We start from the raw sequence: 12,131 nt of genomic DNA, 5'->3' as shown, positions 1-12,131 counted from the left end.
GTTGAACGCACGACAAATAATCAAATCTCTGTGAATCTTATCCCTTTAAAGACGCTCCATGCTATAGGGATGAGTGCTGACAGTTATCTCTTTCCATGCTGATTGTTCAAGGGTTCAACCAACTTGGGCAAAAATTCATAGGCTCAGTTGCATTGCAAATGGAAATAAGGGACCTATATTTAGAAGCCCTATTCCAAGTGATCGATGTTGACACTTCATACAACGTCTTGCTAGGATGCCCATGACTCCATACATATGGCGTAGTCCCTTCTACGCTTCACCAGTGCTTCAACTACTTGGTGAATAGGGAAGTCAAGAGCGCTTTCAGCTGACACTGCACTTTAGACGCAAATAGATAAATTACTCTTATGCGAAGTTTTACGGTCTACTTGGTCTCTCATTTACACAACCATCAGAGGTTGATAAAGAGAATAAATGAGCGACTGTCGAAGCAAGAAAATCACATAAGGCAGAAGCACCCAAACCTTCAAGAGTAATTCGAGTGAATCTAATACATCGTGGTATGTCCTCAAAAGTTGAAGAAGTCTTGACTTCAAAGGCTCCCAAGCCAAAGATAATTGTTAAGACTTCAAAAAAGGAGCCTTGTAAACAAGAAACAGGCTCGTTGAAACAAACAATGGAGTCATTGATGACAACAAGTTACATTCGTCCCTTACAAAAGATCAGTCAGTCTATCCCAAGGGCAGTTTGTTCATTTTGACCACTTTTTGGCAAAAATGATGGCCCGAGTAAATGAGTAGTCATCCACAAAAAAGGCATCATTCCAGAAACAACATATGCTCCACTAAAGATAAAACTCAAAGGCCGAAAATGGAAGAAAAGTAATGCTGGCCTCACAGTTGAAAATGAGAGTGACATGCTCAAAATGTCTCTTCCAAGGCCACAAATAGAAACTTCCGAGCCCGAAGTGCTGACTAATATGGAACAAGCTATGTTTAGGGAAGATGAGGTAAATATCAGGCCGCTTCGCATTTATGTGTTCAAACACTTAGGAGGCAGACAACTACCCCGCATCTCAGTCTCTCAACGCTTAGAGAACCCTTCCAATTCTCAACAAAAGAAAGTCCATAATAAAAGAAAATGGAAGGTTAAGAGTCAAGAGAAATCCGTGATCAAAATAGTCAAAAAGGTGAAAATAATGGATGACCCTCTCTAAGTCAACTACACCTCTTTTGAAGAAATAGTGGACCAAGATGATTAGATATCGAGGAATTCATTGACATAGTCAAACCAGCTCTACCACAAATGGAGGAGGGAGGTCAACTTTTTCAAGAGTTTAGAGATGTATTTGCATGGAGATATCAATACATGTCAGGTTTGGAGCCAAAGGTCGCAATTCACAAACTTGGGATACCTGATGAGACTCGATGGGTGAAGCAAGCTCCACGTCATTTTCGGCCAGACCTAACGATCCAAATAGAAATCGAGATTGACAAGCTTATTGTCGTTGGTTTTATCTGAGAGGTCTTATACCCCACTTGGTTGTCCAATATTGTCCTAGTCCTAAAAAAACTGGAGCACCACGTATATGTGTGGAATATAGAAACGTCAATGGTGCATGCCCAAAAGATGAGTTTCCTCTCCCAATCACAGAATTATTGGTATACGCAACGACCAGTTTTGGTGCTCTATCGTTTATTGACGGATTCTCAAGTTACAAAGAAATAAAAATGGCTCCAGAGGATCAAGAGAAGGCTGCCATCTGTATTCTAAAAGGAATATATTGCTACATTGTGATGCCTTTTGGGTTGAAAAATGCAGGGGCAACTTACCAAAGAGTCATGATGACAATTTTCAATGACATGCTTCATAATACCATTGAATGCTACGTCGATGATTTGGTTGTCAAAACCAGAAAAAGAGAACATCATTTGAGTGACTTAAAACTAGTTTTTGATAGACTCCGAAAGCACTGTTGAAAATGAACCCCTTAAAATGTGCATTTGGGGTAACTTCAGGCAAATTCTTTGGCTTTGTCATTCAACATCGTGGAATTGAAATTGATCCTACAAAAATCAAGGAAATCTATGAAATGCCTCCCTCTGGAAATTTAAAGGAGTTGCAAGGGCTGCAAGGGAGACTAGACTATGTACAACGGTTCATCTCAAATCTCTCTGGAATGTGCCAACCATTTTCGAGGCTCATGAAGAAGGATGTTCCGTTTGCTTAGGATCAAGCATGTCAAAATTCTTCGGAAAGAATTAAACGATATCTGTTGAATCCGCCTATTCTAATCTTGAACATTGCCGCATTAGAACACTCATTAGGGGAATTGCTCGCCCAACACAATGCGGATGAAAAATAAAATGCACTCTATTACTTGAGTAGAACACTTGTGGGGCAGAACAAACTTACAACCCCATCTAAAAGGTCTGCCTCACATTGATGTTTGTTGTAAAAAAATTACGACACTACATCATCCCTCATAGAGTCATTTTGATTTCCAAGGCAGATTCACTCTGATATCTAATGTCGATGCATGGCCACTCTATTTCTATATTTAAACGACACCTTGTGCAAACGGTCATTTGATGGTATGTTGGTGTATGTCGAAACAAGATGCAACTAAAGCCCCTTGTGATACTCATGCTAGCACTTGCGGTGCTTATCAAGTCGGTCTAAAACTCTCAAATCAACTGAAGGAGGTACGAGCAGACGATGCAGTGAAGATAATATCCGACAATGCATTGTATTTCAAGTGCAAGTCCATGACCAAGTTGTGCGAGAAACTCATTTTTCGCTAGTTACAATCCGTCGTCAAACGGTCAAGTTGAAGATTTCAATAAGATACTGTGCAATATCTTGAAGAAAATGGTCTCAGGAAATAAAAGAGACTGACATGAACACTTCCCTAAAGCATTATGGGCTTATAGGACGACCTTACGCAACTCAACAGGATGTACACCGTACAATTTGGTGAGAAAAGACTGCCAGCTCAACAAAGGCTTGAAATATATCAAGCTCAAGCAGCAGGGGAATTTCAAGTTCAGATCTTTCTCATTTGGATATTTGGTTTTAATTGTCCAAAGACCCTTTGTCATTACCAGGAAAATGTGTGGTAAGTTTGAACCAAAGTGGGAAGGGACCTACGTCATTACTAAGGTTTTCTCTAAGGGTGCTTACGAGTTGTCAAACTCCGAAGGAAAGTGCATATGTCTTTGTGTGAATGGGAAATTCGTCAAGAAGTTTGATGCCTGATGGTAAAAAAAAAATGTTTGTTGGGCTGAAAACTTGAAAGGGTGGTCCACGCAAAAATTAGAGCTAAAAAAAAAAAAAAAAAGCTTTGAGGGTTGAAAACCCGAAAGGGCGGCCTAAGCAAAAGAACTACGATAGACTTAATCCCTCAAAAGGTCTAGTCCCTTAAAAGCTACATTCAATCTGAAGTCCCAAAATCTCCTTTCATCACCTCAATTCAAAGAGGGTGAACTGCATTCGGCTTGATTCCTTCACAGGGTACGTAGGCAAGCTAGCACAAAAGCTAGGTGTAGCCGTAATTTCACAAATTCATTCTTGTCCACTGATGGTGTTAGCACGTGGTTAAACTGTCGTATACTATGCAATAACTCCAACCTTACTTGAGTATAAAATGTGAAATAGGAAAACCAAATCCTACAAAATCTTTATTCTGAAAATTGTTCTTGGTGGAAAAACCACATTACAAGAGCATAGAATACTGAAACAAAGGCCTACCTACGAATTCTTGGTGGATGAACTAGATTACAAGAACGCTTATTGAAGGGAAAAAGCATAGTAAAATAATAATAATAATAATAATAATCTCATCTCTTAGAGCTCGCTACAAGAAGAAAACAGAACATTGATCAGTTGGTGAATCTCTTGATCTTAAGACTTCATTGATCGTCATGTGCAAGAAAGACACTAGGGCGATGAACCATAAAGTCACTCCTGAAGATGATTCTAGCTTGATTGGAGTTGAAATATTTGGCTTTAATCTGACTATACCTTGCTAGAAATGGGTAATGTTCTGGAAAGTCATTATCACATGGGCGATCAATTAGATCAAGAAAACGCTCCCCTAATCAGCCAATCACATAATGAATGGGAAGATATGCATATGCGAAACCAGGACCCCTACAGTGAGTAGCAACTGTACTAAGAGCATGGTAAACAGTCCTAACACTGCTGTTGCAAGTGAAACTCTGAACCTACGCGCCAGCAAAGTTTCCATATTGAAACATTATGGCCTTATAACATTATCAAGGGGCAAGACAAAGCGACTATGCCAAAAGGCTAAGAAAGCAGCCAATTGTCCTTCATGTGAAATGCTCAAGGGAAATTTGCGGTCTTTGGCTTTATATTTGGGAATTATGTTATTGCTATTCCCAGCAGCACCATATATGGCTTCCCCTTGAAAGAAATGCTTGATCCATTGATCGTGGAAAACTTGCCCCTTCTTATGGAAAAAGCATAATTGAGCATGGATTCTCAAAAGTTCCCAACAGTTGAAGGATATAAGTTCTCATGGCATAATTCTACATTCAAAGGGATAAATTCATTATGTAGGAGACCCAAAATTGGTAATCCGCCAATAACTTTCAGGTCGTATAGAGAAATGCCCATTTCACTGTTCCCATGATGGAATGTGTTGGATAAGGGCCCCCATAACTCGCAGAATTCTCTCCAAACATTAGGGCAAAAATCATAAAAGTATCGTGAAATGGCAACAACTCCATATATGTCAGCTTGCCAAAGGACATCACCGAAGTCATTCAAAATAGACTTCGTCCACACTAGTACAAATGCTTGAAAGTTAGCTCGACTGAAAAATCTAAAGTTGCTTTCCCGTGAAATTTTGTTGTGAAGCATTGTGTGCATACCCAGATAAAATTCATCTCTAGGAAGACACTGTTTATCTCATTCTATCTCATTATTTACTTTCATCAAAGAGTGAGCTAGAAAACGTGGGCCCTTTACTTGGGAAATTTGAATAACTCTGTGTTCCTAATGTGGGTTGAACTTGAGAAGTCCACTACTCACGTGATATGTGGTGAACCAAGTTGTTCGACTCTCAAAAGGCACCATAAGCCTGATTGAATTCAGAGGACAAGATCTCATGTACTGGGGACCAAAGGAGATGACCCTACCATATTCATCAAAAGCATGCTCCTTGTGAAGATTTCCGTAAGCATCCATCAACGGAAATCAAAGGTGTAAAAAAAAGGGATGTTAGCTTACAATGCTAGTTAAAAGCATCTCAAGCTTTGCAAGCGTAAAGGCATCACACGCATAAAGCTTGAGGAGGCATTTGTTGAAATAAAAAAATTCACAAAAAATTCAAACGTGGGATTGAATAAGTCGCACAACTTTGATACCCATGTGCATTGAAACAACAAAGAAGTAAAATGGGCTTTGGTTATGTGCCACATCTAGCAAGCCTCAAATTGAGGGCAGAGCTAAAACACAACTTGATAAACTATGTATAGGAAAAGAGTTCAAAAAAGATGGGAGTCTAACTAACCAATGAAAACTCTGAAGAGAAGTTGGTGGCTCCTATTTTTGTGGAGCTGATTATTCAATATTTGAATGAAGCATCCTACACTAAAGAGGTCTCTCACATCTAGCTTATAAAAAGCACAGCAGCAAAGAGTAAAAAAAGAAGAAACGGAAGAAAAAAAGGGCTGCTGCTGGAAAAATGGCTAGAGCACAAAGACGAAAGAAATTGTCACAGGTATATTGTCATCCCGGTTAATTTTTGTGTGGTGGCAACCCTTGAATCAATTTCTTGGATGATAAATCCATGTTGGGTGGCAACCCATAAATCTAATTCTTAGATGATAAATCCATTTTCGGTGGCAACCCTTAAATCTAATTCATGGATGATAAATCCATGTTGGGTGGCAACCCTTGAATCAATTTCTTGGATGATAAATCCATGTTAGGTGTCAACCTTTAAATCACATGGGTGTATAGCAAATCATCTTGATGATTCCCGTTCAACAAAGCTTTGCTGAGCAAAAGGAAATCCATGGGAGAACAAAAAAAAAGAGAAGATATTATGGAGTTAATTCCAAAATGTGTAGAAAAAACAGGAATGTGTCTTACCTCTTGGACTCTCTGACCTCCTTCTCTGCTTGAGAAAGCTTTCCTTTTTCTCTCTAAGTACACTGTATCAAAAATAAAAAAGGGTGTTTAGTCATAAAGAAAAGAAAAGGTAGCAGCAAAAAAAAGGATGGAGGTCTTCAAGAAAAGGAAGTCATGTTGTTCTGTCAAAACAAATAATAAGAAAATGGGGCTGTGTCATACAACCCCTCTCTCTCTTGGATGATCTTCTTTATCCTGTGCTTGTTGTACATACAGACAAAACAAAGGAAAAGGCTTATATACGGCCCTGTTTTGGAAGATGGCTTTGTGTGATTGTTTGCATACAGATGCAACAAAATGAAAAAAAGAAAAGTCAGCAAAAAGAAAGAAAAAAGAAGAGGCACATGCCTCTTTGAGACCTAGGCTAGTTGGTTTTCAATTATATTTGCTGTCTACTTTAACTAAAGAAACAAAAAGATATGCTATTCTATTAAACTCTTGGCTGTGTCATACCTTTTGTTGAGAAAACGAAGATTGCTCTCTAAGATAGTTTGACTGTGAAGCAAAGGAAAATGGGTCTGGGATTTATTCTAAATAAAGGGGGGATTCTTGGCAGTGTAATTGTTTCCTAAGTCTGTCAAGACTATAATTCCTTCACAGCTCCAATTTTTGAAATCCTAATTTGATAATGACTTGTTCACCTAAAGGGATGAGAAAGAAGATGACCAGTCATGAGCCAACTAATAAAAAAATGTCAAGGCCCGGAAGCATATTATTAGGTTGTATGCCTATTAATTCTCAAAAGCCGAAAATATTTAATGGGTGATCCAAATAAACACTCATCAAATTTACAGAGGCCCAAATTGCTTATTGTATAGTTAATGGATCAATTTTAAAATCCTCAAGGCCATATTTGGGTCCAAATGCAAATGTCAATTGTAGAAAATTAATAAGTTCATCAAAATTGCTCATTATTTTTCTTGGACATTGACAATAAGAGAAATGGTATAAAACCATCAAATTTCTTTTTCCATGGGTTATTTAACTATGAAAATCTTAAAATCTCCAAACTGTCTCAAAGACACAAATTCTAAATTAGTGGGCCATACTTACCCATTAATTTTCAAATTTTTGGAACTATATTGGTTTAATCTCGTCATGAGTACGTAGGCAGTCTAATATCCGACTAGTCACAACTGCAACCAATTTTGAATCTCTGGTTATATCAACCAAATTCCCCCATATCAAAATTTGTCTCCACACAAATCAATTTAGAACTACATCGGTTTGATCCCGTCAAGTGTACATAGGCAGTTTAGCATCCCACTAGAAGCAACCACAACCAAATTTGAATCCATGGTTTATTTCTAACCAAATTCACCACAAACACAATTCCATATTGAATCCCTGAACGCACTCAAACCTTTCTCAATACAATTCAAATCAAATTTTCCTTGCAATGAGTCATTAATTCCCGCAATAGATATATAGGCACCCTGAGGTTCTACTTAGGAGTAGCCGCCAAACCAAACACATAAGTTTTGTTTCTTTATGATAGAATCAAAGGGTAATCCCTTGAAGAAAGGGATTGTAATTAAGATACACCGCTTCTCGAATAGGTTGAACCTAAAATAATAAAGTCCCATTATTTAATTAGTGGTGGTGAAATTATGTTGGGAGGATCACATTTTTCTTCAACATAATTTTGGCACTGCCGGTGGGACCCATTTACCCTTTCATCTCTAATCATAAGGTGACTAATATTTTTATTAATTTGTGTTTGCCACAGGTTTTAAAAAAAAAATAAAAAAATCAGATAAACGTTGGCACCACAAGTTACAATTTTCTTCCATGAAACACTAGAAGAAAGATGCGAATGTGCTATCTCCAAAAGAGCCTACTCACGGCAACAAGCCACCAAGGATCCTTTGTAAGTGCAGTCCACTGATACGTTGCGTATGCAGGATAGGAAAGACAATGAGGAGGTAGACTAGTGATGCCCATGTCATAGGAGACATTGACGTGCACCGCATGCCATGCGGGCCGATGATGTCGAGAAGCTTGTGAATGGCCGACTTCGAGACTTGAAGATGGGAGGAGATTTCGAAGATGTTGATTTCGAAGATGTTCTGCCTGAGGAGGTGGACCAATTAAACTCCTCACCATTCACCGCTAAGATCGAAGATGCGGCTCTACCAAAGCGATTCTCAATGCCTCTTTCACACACTTCAAAGGGGATTTTGATCCTAAGAGCCATATGAAGAATTACAAAAGTGTCATGATTCTCTACAAGGCCGAGTATGCGATGATTTGCAAGGACCTTACGAAGAGCAGCTTAGGATTAGTTCCATAGCCTACCATCTGTGTTGATCAGCTACTTCAAGGAGCTGACTTTCATCTTCACAAACTAGTACACTTCCTACCGGACGATCATGAAACAAGCCGACCACCTATTTAACCTGGGCTAGAAGCCTAATGAGTCCCTGTGAGATTACATCAAAAAGTTCAGGGCAAAGAAAGCCAACATTGTGGGATGTGATGTTTGAAGTGCATCCTCTACTTTCAATAAAGGCTTACCAGCTGAGCACGACATGTATCGCGAACTGATTATTGCTCCTAGCCAGAGTCTAGTAGAGGTCTTCGCGACCGCAGAATGATACGTGCTTTGGGATGATGATCGAATCAACGTGAAGAATTTTGCTGAGTAAGTCAAACAACCACTCAAGGAGGCAGGTTAGACAAGTGATAAGCTCGGTAATAGGAACCACAGAGGAAAGCACAAGGCACAATCCCAAAATGGCCGTGTGATTTCGTCAGTACTATTTGTTAAGAAAAATAGAGGTAGAGAGAAGTATAATTGTTAAGAAAAAGAGTAGGAAACTGAGTTTGTGAATGCGATGGAAAATTGGGAAACACCTTACATTTCTAGCAAAAGCTTTGGTGTCAAGGTAGGGGGTTTCTTAAGGGGCCTTTTTTCAGAAATTGATTGAATTAAATTTCGTGACTACTATATTATGCATGATATTATAATTTGATGGATGTTCTTGATATTATATAGATATTCTTCATGTTGGGTGTTTACATGTTGTTAACTATTTGAACAATGTTGGCATAATTATATATACATTGGTGATATTTTAAATGGTTATATTACTACGAGATATATATAGGATATGTGAAAGGCATAATTATATCATGTCATGAAAATTGGCTGGAATTGTTGGGCTGAGAAAATAATGATGGAAAAAGAGGATAATGAGAATGATCTTTTGTGTAGTTGAGTCTAAGTCTTGACAGGTATTAGATCTCAGGGATCTCATAGTGCACATGATTTTTATTAGGTGATACGGGACTGACGACAGGGAGTTAGACAAGATGACTAACAAAAGGGGATTTATGGGATGATTGAGATGGGGGTTAGTTCATATAAATGGGCATTCGAGACCAAGTGGTATACGTATGGTGTGGAACGTGCAGGTTTGCTTATCCAGTTATATGAATTAACAGGATTAGATGAAGAGCATTCATGCATTATTATTAATAATGTGATATTTGGCTGTGTGATTGTATGTCACTTAATTTAGTTATATTAATTTACCGTGAACAAGTTTATGTCCCTACTGAGCTGTGGTTTCGCTCACCCCTTAACAGATTTTGCAGGTACTGAACCTGAAATCTAGTGCTTCTGATGATTTTGGCATATCTATAGAGTGTATTATGTACATAGCTTGTGGATGAATCATAAGCTACTCTTTTAGTGAACTCTTGAGTAGTTCTAACTTGTAAAATAATGTAAAAATTATAAGATTTCAGATGTTGTCGTTCCACTGAATATTCTATGTGAAATATTTATTTTATTTTATTAAATGTTTCCTTCACATTTTAGTTATAGTTTTTATTAAATTCTATAATTAAGGTGTGAATCATGTCTTAACCCAAGGTTATGTAAATTTGTGGATTAGGGCGTGACAAGTTGGTATCATAGCGAGTTTTACGATTTCATTAAATTGTTTTGTTATTCATTGACCTGTTAAATTAATATTTAGGATGCAACCCGATCATAGTGATGATACATGAGGAGGGTTCCAAATGGGACCCGATGGCCTCATCCCAGTAGACGAAGAAGTATACCATAGTCGTCTACACAAACAAGCTTATGTGGACGTAGTTAATGAAGTTGTTAATACAAGATATGGAAGGATGTTTTATACACCAGAGATGCAGAGATTGGTTGTTAGACATCGGTTGCAGGCCAACAATATTAGGAGTCAATATCAATTAAATATTGAAGCACACTCTTACAACCAAGTGTTGGAAGATGCTGTGATTATAGTTGCTGATATTTGGCCACCACCAGGGATAGACTTACCTTATGTTCCAGAACCACAGGGGTTAGGTTTACCCCATGTCCTAGACCCAGGAGATGAATCATATTTGGAACTTTTGGACCTTGATGCTCTATCTGCTAAATCTATTGCGTCAACGCCTTCAGTGGTTATCACTGAAGCACAAAAGTCTAATCCAACTATCATCAATCTGCATTATGATGATGAAAATGAATATCCCGAGCCTGTTATTCCTCTCGTGAAAATTATAGATATTAGTTTTGGTGATGAATAGATTCTCTCAAAAGTTTGACTAATAAAATAGATAGTGTGAACCTAACAGGCTGATTTTGGTATGGTGGATTTGTGTAGTTTTTGTGGACAGCCTTATGAAGGTCTTGGAGTGGGGAGTTCTTTGTAACATAGGTTTGTGATTGTTTTGTTAAATTTTGTGAAATAGGTTTGTAACAACTTATAAATGTTTAATATTATTTAACATAATTTTTATAGAATATATATATATATATCTTGTGGAATTATTTGGTAAAGGTTCAATTATTAAGATGGCTGGAGTAGAAGGACAAAATGAGAATGATGCGAGTGATAGTATGAGGATAATGTTAGCCATTCAGGATATGGCCTCTGTTATTCGTGAGATAAATCAACATAACCTTGAATCCCATCAAGAAACTCAAGATGATCAAATAAGGAGGATTCAAGGAGAATTTCGTAAGACAAGGCCACCTGTGTTCAAGGTTGATCCAAACCCTACGGCAGCAGAAGAACGGTTAAGACAAATTAGGAGAAAGATGAATGAACAAAGAGTTCCCGGAAACCTAAAAGTGACCATTGCTTCTACCTATTTGGAAGGACAAGTTTATCATTGGCAGGAATTTGTCTTGGCTATGCCTGATGTTGAGATTGCAACTTGGGTTGCCTTTAAGACAATATTTCTAGAGAAATATTTTCCTGAAACTATGATCACCATAAAGGTATATGAGTTCACTAATCTTTGTCAAGGTGATATGACTGTTGGACAATATCAATATAAGTTTGAAGAACTGATGTGTTTTGCTGCTTACATGATTCTTGATGAGTCTGCAAAAGCAAAGAAATTTGAAGAAGGGTTGAGACTAGAGGTCAAGGAGAAAGTGGAGCTTTTTAAGTTGAAGAAGTATGTTGAAGTTGTTGATCGTGCCTTAATGGCCGAACAAAGGATACTTAGTTCTAATAGAGTTTTGGAACCTAAGAATCCTATAGTTCTAATAGAGTTTTGGAACCTAAGAATCTTAACCGGGGACAAAGTAGTAAACGCCAAAGATTTTTCCCTCTCGTTCCCAATATCAAAATGCAAGATCATTTGAGGCAACTCAAAACTCCGGATTTTGTTATCTTTGTCGGCAAATAGGACATTACCGGAGGGATTGTCCCCAGCTACAATTGTATCAGATACCTATTGTTCCACAACCACAGTTCTGTGCACCACAACAACAATTTCAAGCTTCACAAACACAGTATCGTGCTCCGTACCAAGCCCCATATTAAGCTTCACATAATCAATTGGAGGTCCTATTAATCAACAAGCACAACGTCCAAGAGGACAACCTACACAACAAAGGCCTAGAGCACCAGGAGTAGCAAGAAGACCAAAACAACTCACTCAAGGACGAGTGTATACTGTCGAACAAGTGGTAGAGCAAAATGAACCTGCCGTAGTGGAAGGTACATTTCTAGTTTTCAACT

The sequence above is a fragment of the Prunus mume genome, linkage group LG2 (assembly GCF_029339155.1).
Source record: "Prunus mume cultivar Tortuosa linkage group LG2, ASM2933915v1, whole genome shotgun sequence".
NCBI lineage: Eukaryota > Viridiplantae > Streptophyta > Magnoliopsida > Rosales > Rosaceae > Prunus > Prunus mume.
The sequence above is the reverse complement of the archived record's forward strand: the minus strand, read 5'-3'. Positions refer to the sequence as shown.